Source organism: Urtica dioica, chromosome 6 (assembly GCF_054948205.1).
Source record: "Urtica dioica subsp. dioica isolate 48M chromosome 6, U.dioica_male_clone48M_v1_H2, whole genome shotgun sequence".
NCBI lineage: Eukaryota > Viridiplantae > Streptophyta > Magnoliopsida > Rosales > Urticaceae > Urtica > Urtica dioica.
Window position 1 is genome coordinate 38251471 of NC_142761.1, and position 15666 is coordinate 38267136.

Here is a 15666-nt window from a genome sequence, read left to right on the forward strand (position 1 = left end):
TATTTGGGGGCTAATTGTGGGGGTATAAAATTCAATTATTTAAATAATTATCTCGGATGGGCTTTGGCCGGCCCAGTATCCATTTGAAGACCGGACCACGGAATCAATTATGGGCCTAGTTCGATCTCGACAGATCGGTCCAAGTCCAACAATAATTTCCAGCTCGTTGAAGGACTCTAGCTCGATCACGTCCTCTTGGCCAGAAGAATCGGTCAGTCAAAGAAAGGACCGCGCCGTGAAGACCGGATCTGAGACGACTTCAACCCTGACGAGGAGTGCGGATTGATGAACACGTATCTTCGGCAAGGAAATTCCGTCTCGCCTATAAATAGAAGAGGAGACGACAATTTTCGAGACACGTGAGCTAATAACGAAAGAGCATTCTTCTTCAATCATCTCTAATATTTGTATTATTCAGTCTTGAGCTCGACATCTCGAGTTCGTCACCTCGTCCCATTTGTAATTAATTTCATGATCAATAAAAATTACTAATATTTTCCTCTTATTATAGCCTTTTATTTTTATATTGTTTCTTATACGACGTCTTTCGAAACCCATCGAAATAAATATCATATTTTAACATTTCTTTATTTGTAATTGTTGATCGACCAAAAAATCGACATCAACATTAATGTAATTTAGTATTGTACTATTTTTTTTTTAGTTTGTTAATTCAAATTTTAATATTAATAGCATGTGTGTTATGTTTTTTTAATTGATCAAGTAGTAAAATATTTCAATTTATTTAATAAAAAATGATCTATTTAAAGTATATTTATCTTTATGTACCAAAAACTAAAATATTTTACTAGACTTTGAAAAACGGAGTCAATTTTAAAAACCCATACAAAAAAAGAGGACTAAAAAAAAAATTATTTGAGGGTGCTGTAGCACACCCTCAAATTTGAGGGTACACTGTAGCACACCCTCATTTTCTGTAGCACACCCTCATTTTGAGGATATATGGGCTGGATTGGAGACAAGCATACCCTCATTTTTGAAGTTTTGAGGGTTGCGTTGGAGAAGCCCTTAGGAGCTGCCACCTTCCATACCACCTCGAAAAAGGGGACATCTATCACTCTCGAAAAAGAAGACAGATCTGCAACCATAGAATTTACTGAAAACCCTTCTGAATCATTAAGCCAAAACTGACTCGATCAGGTAGCTCATAGAAAAGGCTTGGATTCACTCTCGCTTCCTGAAAACAGTCTCGCGATAAGTGCGTTCCGAAGAGAAATCTGTCCGCCAAAGACTGATCGCCGATCCAAACATCTTCCCATAATCTAATTGTCTCGCCGTTGTTCGATTTCCACCAACATCTACTATAGAAATCCACCTTGGACGAAAAATTGATCTCCATGGATTTTGGAATGTGCGTTTCATAGTATCCCCGGGATCCCAACCGTTATGCTGAAGACCATAAATCGCCTTATTCACTCTATGCCATTTCCCCGATAGCCAAGCCACATTTAGACTTAGGCAAACAACAAACATCCCAGCCCACTGAGTGACGCTTCTTGTCCCCGTCAAAACCATCCCAAAGAAAATCCTATACGAGCTTTTCCATATCGTACGCAGTTTCTGCGAAATATGTGGAAATGAGTAAGCTTCCCTCCTTTGGAAAGAAAAGCTCTTTTCCAACCCGAGAACCATCCATGAATTTAGGCTCTTGTCTAAATGAATGTAAGTTCATTTTCCATTAGCTTTACATATGGAATGAAATTGGCATCAGAATAGTCTACCTTTTGAAATGGGTACTTTTGTGAATTCTCATGTGCTTAGTTTATGGATTGAACTCAATTTTTGCCACTCTGTTTTTTTAAATTTTAATTCTAAACCAGTATTAAAAAAAAATTAATTAAGTTTCTTAAAAAATAAAATAAAATAGCGTTTGCTTTGAAAGGCTGGGGCTATGTTTGGCTCAGTTTATTAAGCTTAATTTTAGCTTTTTCTAAAAGTTAAATCATATTTAAGTGTTTCTTCAAAATTGATTTTTCTAAAAGTTAAAAAGTGTTTTTGAATATTTTAACTAAAAAACTAAAAGCTACAAATATAAGTAGTTTTAGTTTTTGGTTTACAGTTTCTCTCTCTTAATTTTTTTTTTCTCTTATACTAACTTTTAATTCTAATTATCTTTATATGTTTTTATCAAATAATTTTTTTGACGTCACCAAAATTTATAATTTATTTTTTACATTCTATAGACACCTACTTTGATATATTTTTTATGTACCAAAAAATATCTTATTATTATTAATTATATTTTATATAAATAATTATTACTTATAAATATTAATATATATTTTGCCAAAGACTAAATTAGTTTTTGTTAACCATTACAATAGTTTATCAAACACTCATCTATTTTTTAAAACAACAGTTTTTTTGTACAGTTATTTAAAAATCACTTAAAAAAAAAAGGTTGTGTTTGGTTTTCATTCCAAAAACTGTTTTTCACTTTTTGAGTTGAAAAAATTGAAAACAAAAAGTGAAAATGTGTTTGTTTTAATGTTTCGGAAAAAATTTTCAAAAAATTTTGAAGTTGTTTTGTAAAAAAGTAAAGAAAACTGAAAACAAATGAAAGGTGTTTTTGGAAATTTTTTTCTTCTTTTCTCTTCTCCTTCTCCTCATCTTCTCTTTTCATTCTTTCAAAAACAAAAATGAAAACTATACCAAACAAATTTTTTCAGTTTTTTCACTTTCTCAAAAACAAAAATGAAAACTGTACCAAACAGCTTTTTGAAAACAACTGCAAAATAATTTTTCAGTACAACTATAAAAATTAGAAAATAGAAAACAAAAACTTTTTGAGTTAACTACCAAACACAACCAAAGTATTGCCAAAAACAGCATGATTAGACAATAAAACGAAAATTAAAGAAAAGAAAAAGAGAAAATAGAAGAAGAGAAGAAGAAACAATCAGAAATGGGTTTCTGAAAAATTTGGAAGACTCTCTCCTCCAAGGTTCGTCGTCTCTCTCTCTCTCTCTCTCTCTCTCTCTCTCTCTCTCTCTGATTTATGTGAAGTATCATACACTTCTACGAGTCCTTTTAGTTTGTATGCGAGTCTGAATGGTGAGAATCTAGTTTTGTGGGTTAGGTCTCGAGTTTGGGGTGTTCTTAACTGGTTAGGGTTCGAGTTTGGAATTGAAACTGAATATCGTTTGATTGTTCAAAGAACGATCAAACGAACTGAAAAATGGCTTCAAATAAGGCTGATTAGGGTTGATCTAGGGCTGGTTGGCTGAGTTTTCGAAGAACTATTTCTGAACTTCAATTTGAACAATCAAACGAACTGTAAAATGGCCTCAAGAAAGGCTGATTAGGGCTGATTGGCTGAGTTTTTGAAGATTTATTTCTGAACTTCAATTTGAACAATCAAACGAACTGAAAAATGGCCTCAAGAAAGGCTGATTAGGGCTGATCTAGGGCTGATTGGGGAATTTATGACGAACTATTTCTGTACTTCAAGAAAGCCTGGTTCTGAACAAGAGATGATCGAGGAAAGGGGTGAGTGGAAATAAAAAACAGTGTAGATGCGCCACTAGGAACCAGGCTTTTGAGGCTTCTGAAAATCGTTGTCGTCAAGGAAGAAGGGACCCACTCTCACCTCGGTTCTCACCACAAGAAGCAAACTTGCTTGTGGAATAGCTAACGAACCGAAGGAGACGATAGTGGATACACGTTGACCATGTTGAGTACATCGAAGACAACGATTAATAGGACATTATACTAATTTCTTACAATTGGATTTCGTCTAATCAGTTAAAATTATCAATATAAATCTTGGTCCAGTTTGCATTTTGTTTTTCGCAACGGCCTCGTTTTTATTATATTTTCTTTCAACTTTTAATAATACATGTCAGTTTCTTTGTAAAATATCAGATTGTCTCATTCGCCCTATTCTGTTCTTTGGGATGCCGAAGAATAACAGAAAGAATGAACGTGGAGGTAGGTTAATTTATTTTTTATTTTATTTTTATTTTAAAGAAAACAAGAACTTTCGATAACCTTTTTTTTCTTCACATTTTATGCCTACAGAATCCAGTGGAACCGCCAACTACAATCAAGGTGAACATGAGCAAAATGTAGCTGATACAAAATCCAGTGGAACTGCCAACTACAATCAAGGTGAACATTAGCAAAATATATTTTATGAATCTCTACTGTGAGCTCAATACATGGTTGCGTGGACTTTGGACAGGATTTCAATTTTTTTGATGTAGATTGGAGAAAAGAGGGAAAAGACTATGACGGAAGTAAGGATGCAAACAAAAGGTAAATGAAAGTTGTTTTTTTGTTTTCAAATTTATTTATATATCCTACAATATTTATTATTGTATTTTAGTTGGTCAGATTGGTGATTACGAGTCTTTTTTTTTTAACCACACCAATTCATTCCTCAACCAGCCAACTGGCCAATGAGTCTGTTATGAATTAATTTGTTTAATTCGATCAATTAGTCGAGAACAAAAACACTGGAATAGGGAATGGGATTTTTTTGTATCATTATATCTGCTAGTACAAGCCTACTAGGGCTAGATGCGCCACTAGAGGTACATAGTGACCTCCCCAAAATGCTCTCTGTGTCTCTCTCAGACTACAAGATGACTCTTTCTCTGTGCCACATTCTCTCTTTGATTCTCTCCCTCTCTACAGTACTCAGATTACAAGATTCTTCTCTGTGCCACATCCTTTCTCCCGTCTAATTAACTTTGCTGACTCAGCTCCTCTAGTCACACAATATGTCACTTCCTACCCAACAGTTATCCTCCTAAATGCCCTTGCCTTTCCCTTGACCCCAACCAACTAAGGCAAGCCATTTTAGACCTGTACCTTTCCCGAATCCCTTCTGCTTTCTCCCATACGTAACAGGTCGCAACTTATCAATTTCATTTGCCCGCCTTTTCACCTTGTCCTTAAGGTGAAACTTAGTAAATTCACGTTGAATGTCGAGAAAGTCTTCCTAGGTGGCATCGGAGACCCGTAGCCTCTCCACTCGATAAGCACCTCTGGCTCAGCCTTAGTACCAGCGCAGCGCAGACCCCCAAAACCAATGTGGTTGTGAGGACGTGCTTTAGCTTGTTGAAAGCCTGGTTGGAGACCTTTTTCCACCTGAACGAGTCATTGGGCTAATCAATGAGCGGCCAAGTGATCTTCTCGTAGACCTTAATGAACTTGAGGTAGTATTCCGCCAAGCTAAGGAAGCCCTAGAACTCATTAATCGTGCATGGAGTCTACCATTTCACGACCGTCACGACATTGCGACCGCCAACTATTACCCCCTCGGTCGAGATTATGTGATTGAGGAGGTATTCAAGCCGTGGCTGACCAAAGATACACTTCTTTTAATTTACGGACAACTTGTGCACTGTCAAGATCTTCAGTACGCTCTCTAGGTGTTGCACATGTTCACTCAACGTGTTGCTATAAATTAGAATATCGTTGAAAAAACACGCACTTCCGCAACTCATAACGCCCCTCGTTAGTCCGAAAATAGAGTTGAGTTCATGAGTGATTGAGAGGTGGCAAGGTCATTGGTTTGAAAGGCATGACACAGAACTCATAACGCCCCTCGTTAGTCCGAAAAGCAGCAGTGCGCATCTTTGTCTCGGACCTGGATTTGGTGAGACCTCAAATCATGCTTTGAAAACCACACCATCATGTGAAGCTCATCAAGGAGGTTGGCGATGACCAAGATCAGAAACTTTTGGGAATCGTTTCCCACTCAAGGGCATGATAATCGACGCAGAATCTCCAACTTCTATCCTTCCTTCGAACCAAGAAAATAGGTATGGAGAAGGGGGTTGGTTCTCTCCTATATTATTCCTTATCACCAGCTCCTCGATTGCGTCTTTCTAAGCATGCGATTATCGGTAAGGCCTCGCACTCATCGCTTTTCTGCCATCGTGAAGAATGATGCCAAGATAAGTTATGGGTGGCCCCGGAATCGACTAGTGCCTTCAAGTCACGACCTTGTACTGAAATATCGACCTTCATCTTTCGTGGAGGCGGGGTTTGGTATCGAGTTCAAAAAGATCTTGACCAATTTCACGTGGCACTCTCCTTTCCTCGTGAATTGATGAGCTCGGTCTAAGACCTCGCTAATGGTAGGCACATCCTCGTCGGGCTCGATCACGAAGAGCTGTAACTCGCGATTTTTACGATGCCGCCTGTAGAAGTAGCGCTCGTCACAGTCGGGCAAGGAGTGGAAGACCACGTGGCATATTCTTCAACCCCTTGCCCGATTGCAATGAATGCATGACTTTGCTTCTCTGCATCACCGGGGTCGTATATCTCCCATCCTCGCTCACATTTGATATCCTAAATATTTTTGCCAACCAATGAATGAATGATCAAAGGACGTTGTACAAGAAGCTCGTTGATGTCTTTCAACAAAGTAGCGAAGTTATTCATTACTCCGTAATTCTCAATTCTCAGTCGTGGATTCTGTTACAAGTGGTTAATAAAAAGAATTTATGTTGTATACACACACGCAATAGTTTAAGAGGTTTAGCTCGGATATTATGAAGTTTATTTATTATCTCCTCTAAGAGGATAATGCTCGTCTCTCATTTTTCCTTGCTCACGTATATACTCCATTGTCGGTCTTGGATGATGCCCTTGAGAAAAATCCAAGAGTAGTCGATTTCGTGGAAATGGAATATAAGAGACAGTTTAAAGCTCGTGTTCGATTATCGATCCAACAAATCTTGGATTTTTCTCAAGGGTATCATCGAAGATCAGCAATGGAGTATATATGTGAGCAGAGAATAGTGAGAGACGAGCACTATCCTATTAGAGGAGAAAATATAATAAACGCCATAATATCTGATGTAAACCAATTAAACTATTGAGTGTGTGTATACAACATAAATTGTCTACATTAAAGACTTATTTTGTAACAGTATCTACGACTAAGAATTGAGAATTACGGAGTAATGAATAATTACGCTACTTTGTTGAAAGACATCAGCGAACTTCTTGTAGAGCGTCCTTTGATCATTCATGCATTGGTTGACGAATATATTGAGGATATTAAAGGTGAGCGAGGTAGAGAGATATACGACCCAGGCGATGCAGAGAAGTACAATCATGCATTCATTGCAGTTGGGCAAGGGGTGGAAGACTACTCGGCATATTCTTCAACCCCTTGTCCGACTGCAATGAATGCATGATTGTGCTTCTCTGCATCACCGGGGTCGTATATATCTCATTTTCGCACACCTTTGATATCCTAAATATTTTTGCCAACCAATGCATGAATGATCAAAGGACGTTGTACAAGAAGCTCGTCGATGTCTTTCAACAAAGTAGCGAAATTATTCTTTACTCCGTAATTCTCAATTCTCAGTCGTGGATAATGTTACAAGTCCTGAATAAAAAGAATTTATGTTGTATACACACACGCAATAGTTTAAGAAGTTTACCTCTGGTATTATGACGTTTATTATATTATCTCTTCTAAGAGGATAGTGCTCGTCTTTCTTATTCCTTACTCACGTATATACTCCATTGTCGGTCTTGGATGATGCCCTTGAGAAAAATCCAGGAGTAGTCGATAACGTGGAAATGGAATGTAAGAGACAGTTTAAAGCTCGTGTTCGATTATCGATCCAACATATCTTCGATTTTTCTTAAGAGTCATCCAAGATCGGCAATTGAGTATATACGTGAGCAGAGAATAGTGAGAGACGAGAACTATCCTATTAGATGAGAAAATATAATAAACGCCATAATATTTGATGTAAACCAATTAAACTATTGAGTGTGTGTATACAACATAAATTGTCTACATTAAAGACTTATTTTGTAACAGTATCTACGACTAAGAATTGAGAATTACGGAGTAATGAATAATTACGCTACTTTGTTGAATGACATCAGCGAACTTCTTGTACAGCGTCCTTTGATCATTCATGCATTGGTTGACGAATATATTGAAGATATTAAAGATGATCGAGGTTGGGAGATATACGACCCAGGCGATGCAGAGAAGCACAATCATGCATTCATTGCACTTGGGCAAGGGGTGGAAGACCACGCGACAAATTCTTCAACCCCTTGCCGGACTGCAATGAATGCATGATTGTGCTTCTCTGCATCACCGGGGTCATATATCTCTCATTCTCGCTCACCTTTGATATCCTAAATATTTTTGCCAGCCAATGCGTGAATGATCAAAGGACATTGTACAACAAGCTCGTTGATGTCTTTTAACAAAGTAGCGAAATTATTCATTACTCCGTAATTCTCAGTCGTGGATACTGTTACAAGTCGTGAATAAAAAGAATTTATATTGTATACACACACACACACAATAGTTTAAGAAGTTTACCTCGGTTATTATGACGTTTATTATATTATCTCCTCTAAGAGGATAGTGCACGTCTCATTATTCGTTGCTCATGTATGTACTCCATTGTCGGTCTTGGATGACGCCCTCGAGAAAAATCCAAGAGTAGTCGATATCGTGGAAATGGAATATAAGAGACAATTTAAAGCTCGTGTTAGATTATCGATCCAATGTATCTTGGATTTTTCTCAAGAGTATCATCCAAGATCGGCAATGAAGTATATACGTGAGCAGAGAATAGTGAGAGACGAGCACTATTCTATTAGAGGAGAACATATAATAAACGCCACAATATTTGATTTAAACAAATTAAACTATTGAGTGTGTGTATACAACATAAATTGTCTACATTAAAGACTTATTTTGTAACAGTATCTACGACTAAGAATTGAGAATCACAGAGTAATGAATAATTACGCTACTTTGTTGAAAGACATCAGCGAACTTCTTGTAGAGCGTCCTTTGATCATTCATGCATTGCTTGACGAATATATTGAGGATATTAAAAGTGAGCGAGGTAGGGAGATATACGACCCATGCGGTGCAGAGAAATACAATCATGCATTCATTGCAGTTGGGCAAGGGGTGGAAGACTACGCGGCATATTCTTCAACCCATTGTCCGACTGTAATGAATACATGATTGTGTTTCTCTGCATCACCGGGGTCGTATATCTCTCATTCTCGCACACCTTTGATATCCTAAATATTTTTGCCAACCAATGCATGAATGATCAAAGGACGTTGTACAAGAAGCTCGTTGATGTCTTTCAACAAAGTAACGAAATTAGTCATTACTCCGTAAGTCTCAATTCTCAATCGTGGATACTCTTAGAAGTCGTGAATAAAAAGAATTTATGTTGTATACACACACGCAATAGTTTAAGAAGTTTACCTCTGGTATTATGACGTTTATTATATTATCTCATCTAAGAGGATAGTGCTCGTCTTTCATTATTTCTTACTAACGTATATACTCAATTGTCGGTCTTGGATGATGCCCTTAAGAAAAATCCAAGAGCAGTCGATATCGTGGAAATGGAATGTAAGAGACAGTTTAAAGCTCGTGTTCGATTATCGATCCAACATATCTTGGATTTTTCTTAAGAGTATCATCCAAGATCGACAATGGAGTATATACGTGAGCAGAGAATAGTGAGAGACGAGAACTATCCTATTAGAGGAGAAAACATAAGAAATGCCATAATATTTGAAGTAAACCAATTAAACTATTGAGTGTGTGTATACAACATAAATTGTCTACATTAAAGACTTATTTTGTAACAGTATCTACGACTAAGAATTGAGAATTACGGAGTAATGAATAATTACGCTACTTTGTTGAAAGACATCAGCGAACTTCTTGTAGAGCGTCTTTTGATCATTCATGCATTGGTTGACGAATATATTGAGGATATTAAAGGTGAGCGAGGTAGGGAGATATACGACCCAGGCGATGCAGAGAAGTACAATCATGCATTCATTGCAGTTGGGCAAGGAGTGGAAGACCACGCGGCATATTCTTCAACCCCTTGTCCGACTGCAATGAATGCATGATTGTGTTTCTCTGCATCACCGGGGTCTTACATCTCTCATTCTCGCTCACCTTTGATATCCTAAATATTTTTGCCAACCAATGCATGAATGATCAAAGGACGTTGTACAAGAAGCTCGCTGATGTTTTTCAACAAAGTAGCGAAATTATTCATTACTCCGTAATTCTCAATTCTCAGTCGTGGATACTGTTACAAGTCGTGAATAAAAAGAATTTATGTTGTATACACACACACAATAGTTTAAGAAGTTTACCTCGGGTATTATGACGTTTATTATATTATCTCCTCTAAGAGGATAGTGCTCGTTTCTCATTATTCGTTGCTCATGTATGTACTCCATTGTCGGTATTGGATGACGTCCTTGAGAAAAATCCAAGAGTAGTCGATATCGTGTTAATGGAATATAAGAGACAGTTTAAAGCTCGTGTTCGATTATCGATCTAACATATCTTGGATTTTTCTCAAGAGTATCATCCAAGATCGACAATGGAGTATATACGTGAGCAGAGAATAGTGAGAGACGAGCACTATCCTATTAGAGGAGAACATATAATAAACGCCATAATATTTGATGTAAACCAATTAAACTATTGAGTGTGTGTATACAACATAAATTGTCTACATTAAAGACTTATTTTGTAACAGTATCTACGACTAAGAATTGAGAATTACGGAGTAATGAATAATTACGCTACTTTGTTGAAAGACATCAGCGAACTTCTTGTACAGCGTCCTTTGATCATTCATGCATTGGTTGACGAATATATTGAGGATATTAAAGGTGAGCGATGTAGGGAGGTATACGACCTAGGCGATGCAGAGAAGTTCAATCATGCATTCATTGCAGTTGTGCAAGGGGTGGAAGACCACGCGGCATATTCTTTAACCCATTGTCCGACTCAATGAATGCATGATTGTGCTTCTCTGCATCACCGGGGTCGTATATCTCTCATTCTCGCTCACCTTTGATTTCCTAAATATTTTTGCCAAACAATGCATGAATGATCAAAGGACGTTGTACAAGAAGCTCGCTGATGTCTTTCAACAAAGTAACGAAATTAGTCATTACTCCGTAATTCTCAATTCTCAGTCGTGGATACTCTTAGAAGTCGTGAATAAAAAGAATTTATGTTGTATACACACACGCAATAGTTTAAGAAGTTTACCTCTGGTATTATGACGTTTATTATATTATCTCATCTAAGAGGATAGTGCTCGTCTTTCATTATTTCTTACTAACGTATATACTCCATTGTCGGTCTTGGATGATGCCCTTGAGAAAAATCCAAGAGCAGTCGATATCGTGGAAATGGAATGTAAGAGACAGTTTAAAGCTCGTGTTCGATTATCGATCCAACATATCTTGGATTTTTCTTAAGAGTATCATCCAAGATCGGCAATGGAGTATATACGTGAACAGAGAATAGTGATAGACGAGAACTATCCTATTAGAGGAGAAAATATAATAAACGCCATAATATTTGATGTGAACCAATTAAACTATTGCGTGTGTGTATACAACATAAATTGTCTACATTAAATGAGAGCAGAGATAAAAATATGAGGAATGAATAATTCTCATTAACCGAATGAACATATATATAGAATGTAAGGAAATAACTAAATCCCACAAAAATAGTAACCTAGCTGCTAAACAGGAAAGAAAATAAAACTGAATATATCCTAGAATAATCGGCACTAAATTAGTTCTACAAAACAGGAAATAATATCCTATACTAATTACATAATATGTACAAGATAATTTAACACTCCCCCTCAAGTTGGTGTGAAGATGTCAATCATGCCAAACTTGGTTATGAAGTCTTCAAATTTCTGTCTGTAAAGTCCCTTGGTGAGAACATCGGCAAGTTGTTCTGATGTTGGAACAAAAGGTATGCAGATTTCTCCATTTTCTAGCTTCTCCTTGATGAAGTGACGATCGATTTCCACGTGCTTGGTCCGGTCATGTTGGACTGGATTATTAGCAATGCTAATGGCCGACTTATTATCACAAAACAGCTTCATAGGAGCTGTGAACTCGATCTGTAGCTCGTTCAAGATGCTTTTGATCCAAATGATTTCGCAAATACCCTGGGCCATGGCTCGGAATTCAGCCTTTGCACTACTCTGAGACACAACAACATGTTTCTTACTCCTCCACGTCACAAGATTGCCCCACACAAAGGTGCAATATGCTGATGTTGATCGTCGGTCGTCTGAGCATCCGGCATAGTCAGCATCCGTAAAGACCTCGATCTGCCTGCTGTCATTTTTCTGGAAGAAAACTCCTTTTCCTGGGCTTCCTTTGAGATAGTGTAGAATGCGATACATTGCCTCTAGATGACTTTTAGATGGGTTGTGCATGTGTTGACTCACGAGACTCACTGCATATGCAATATCTGGCCGCGTATGAGCTAAGTAAATTAGCTTTCCAACCAGTCTTTGATACCTCTCTTTATTAGCCAGATTTTCACCATTTGACTTGGTAAGCTTATGATTTGGATCGATCGGTGTAGAGGCAGGTTTGCAGCCGAGTAAACCAGTCTCCATGAGCAAGTCAAGCACGTACTTTCTCTGTGAGATTGCAATTCCCTTTGATGACCTCGCAACTTCCATTCCCAAGAAGTACTTGAGGCTTCCGAGATCTTTCACCTCGAATTGTCGAGCTAGAAAATGCTTCAACCTATCGAGTTCGGCCTCATCATCCCCTGTCATCACAATGTCATCCACATAAACAATCAATATGGCTATTTTACCATTAAGAGAGTGTTTGTAGAACATGGTGTGATCACTATGGGCTTGTGTGTATTGCTGATCCTTCATTGCCTTTGAAAATCTTCCAAACCAAGCTCGTGGAGATTGCTTGAGCCCGTATAATGCCTTCTTCAAGAGACACACTTTCCCATCGGAATTTTGGTCAAACCCCGGGGGAAGTTGCATGAAGACTTCTTCTTCCAATTCTCCATTGAGGAATGCATTCTTGACATCGAATTGTCGTAGTGGCCAATCAAGATTCACTGCAAGGGAGAGTAAAACTCGAACCGTACTAAGTTTAGCGACCGGGGCAAAGGTTTCCTCATAATCAAGTCCATAGGTTTGAGTAAACCCTCGAGCAACAAGCCTCGCCTTGTATCTCTCAACTATCCCCTCGGCATTGTACTTAATCGTGAAAATCCACTTGCAATCAACAGTCCGTTTTCCCTTAGGTAACTTGGTTATCTCCCATGTCTCATTTTTCTTTAGAGCTCTCATTTCCTCTAAAACAGTCTCCTTCCATTTAGGACTACTTAGAGCTTCTTGTATAGAACTAGGAACATTATCAGTTATAAGATTTGTGGTAAATGCTCTAAAGGCGGGAGAAAGATTTTGATATGAGACATAATTTGACATAGGGTATAGAGGGAACTTAGTGCAATTTCTGGTACCTTTTCTTAGGGCTATAGGCTCATCTAGGTCTTCGACTGACTCATCACTAGTTTCAGTGGCTATGGGTGAGTTAGACATGATAGAAGGTGGAGATGCGTTACCTTGACCCGAGTCCGGTTCCGATGATGACAATGACGGGGTTTCAACTTCATTCTCCGATTGCACTCTTGAGTTAACACGAAAATCAATGCTTTGTTCTCAATAGAATTAGATTCTTTTTTTTATTATAAGATGAAATATCATTATGCACACAATCGGATTTAGGCAAAGAAATAGGCAGAGTATTTAATTCCCAAAAACACTCTTCATTATCATTTTTCTCCCCCTGAAGAGGGTTTTTATAAAAAAAAAGGTTTGTTTTCAAAAAATGTAACATCCATACTTACAAAGAATTTACTCGAGCTAGGATCATAACATTTAAAACCTTTTTGAGTAGGGGAAAAGCCAAGAAATATGCATTTAGTTGCTCTTGGATCCAATTTTCCTCTATTATGATTATGGATGTGAACAAAGACAGTACAGCCAAAAATTTTCGGAGAAAGATGTGTGAAACATTTATTTTCAGGAAAAAAAAATTTGAGTGTTTGAATAGGGGTTTTATAGCTAAGAACTTTGCTTGGCATTGTATTAATTAGATATGAAGCAGTTAGCAAAGCATCCCCCCAAAAATGTTTTGGGACATTCATTGAAAACATTAAGGCTCGAGTAACTTCAAGTAGGTGTCTATTTTTTCTTTCGGTAATTCCATTTTGTTGAGGTGTATCAACACAAGAACTTTGATGGATTATGCCCTTTTCAATTAAAAAATTACCCAGGATTTTATTAAAATACTCTCTACCATTATCAATTCTTAAAATTTGTATTCGGCTATTAAATTGAGTTTCAACCATTTTATAAAACATCTTAAATGTATTTTCAGCCTCTGATTTATCCTTTAGCAAATATATCCATGTGTTTCTAGTATGATCATCAATGAAAGTAATGAACCATCGTGTGTTAGTAATATTTTTTACACGTGATGGTCCCCAAATATCACTATGGATTAAAGCAAAAGGTTTAGATGGACTATATTTCAAAGTAGGAAAACTAGACCTTTTATGTTTTGCTAATTGACAGATTTCACATTGTAAAAGATCAATATTCTTTTTTTGAAACATAGAAGGAAACAAATGTTTTAGATAACCGAAACTTGGATGGCCTAAACGAAAGTGCCATAACATTATTTCATCAGATAATGAAAAGAAACTAGAACAATGAGGTTTCTGAATTTGTTTACTCAAGTTTGCCTCAGAGGTGAAGTAGTATAGCCCACCGTATTCTTTAGCACTGCCAATCATCTTCCCCGAGCATAGGTCCTGAAAATCACAACCAGTAGGTACAAATATGAGCTTACATTGTGAATCAGTTGTCAATTTATGGACAGATAACAAATTATAGGCAAGATTAGGAACATGAAGAACATTGGAGAGGGTAATGGATGGGGATAAAATGATTGAACCTTTCCCAGCAATAGCAGAGAGAGATCCATCTGCAATTTTCACTTTTTCATGACCAGAACAAGGGTAATATGTGTGAAACAGATAAGGCCAGTCATATGATTTGAAGCCTTTGAGTCTAGGATCCATGGATTAGAATTATCTAAGGATATTTTTAGGGTTGTCATATGGATACCTTTCTGAGCTAAGGATGATGATGGAAGGGATGACTGATGAGAGGTCCATAGCTTAAACAATTGCTCTAAGTTGTCTTTATTGAAGAAGGACTGTTCTGGAGTCGATGACTGAGCCCCGGGACTGCTTGCTATCGGCTGAGAGACTTGGAGAGCACTTTTGTTGTCGTTGAAGGATCGTTGTGAATCAGCCGGCTTGCCATGAAGTTTCCAACACTTAGCTTTAATGTGTCCCACCTTATTGCAGTGTTCGCAGATCGGTCGGTCAAACTTCTTTGAGAACCGGTTGCTGGAATCCGGTTTGGAAGTCACCATGGCACTCATCTCCGGCTGCGTTGGTGATGCATCACTGGCACCGGGTCTGAGCATGACCTGGCGACGGCTCTCCTCTCTGCGGACTTCTGAAAACACCTCGCGTGTGCTTGGAAGTGGGTCTCGACCAAGGATTCTGCCCATAACTTCATCGAGATCTGCATTTAAGCCAACCAGAAAATCAAATACTCTCTCCTTCTCGACAGTTTTCTGATAGAAGGCGCCGTCTTCCGGGCAGCTCCACTCGTAATCGTAGTAAAGATCCATCTCCTGCCAAAGCATCTTGAGATCGGTGTAGTACTGCGTCACAGATTTCTCGCCCTGCCTAGCCTTCCTCAATTGAGACTT

At 37.8% G+C, this 15666-nt stretch overlaps 1 long non-coding RNA gene across 2 annotated transcripts; it reads left to right on the top strand.

Annotated features, from left to right (window-relative positions):
* Positions 1–2868: 2868 nt before the first annotated feature.
* LOC149393955 (uncharacterized) lies at positions 2869–4509 on the top strand. 2 transcript variants are annotated; one of them, XR_016299872.1, is made up of 4 exons: positions 2869–2965; positions 3886–3951; positions 4042–4131; positions 4205–4509. It is a non-coding gene; the product is annotated as an uncharacterized LOC149393955 (long non-coding RNA). The 2 variants fall into 2 exon arrangements; XR_016299871.1 differs by having other exon boundaries at positions 2871–2965; positions 4227–4509.
* The last annotated feature ends 11157 nt before the right edge of the window (positions 4510–15666 follow it).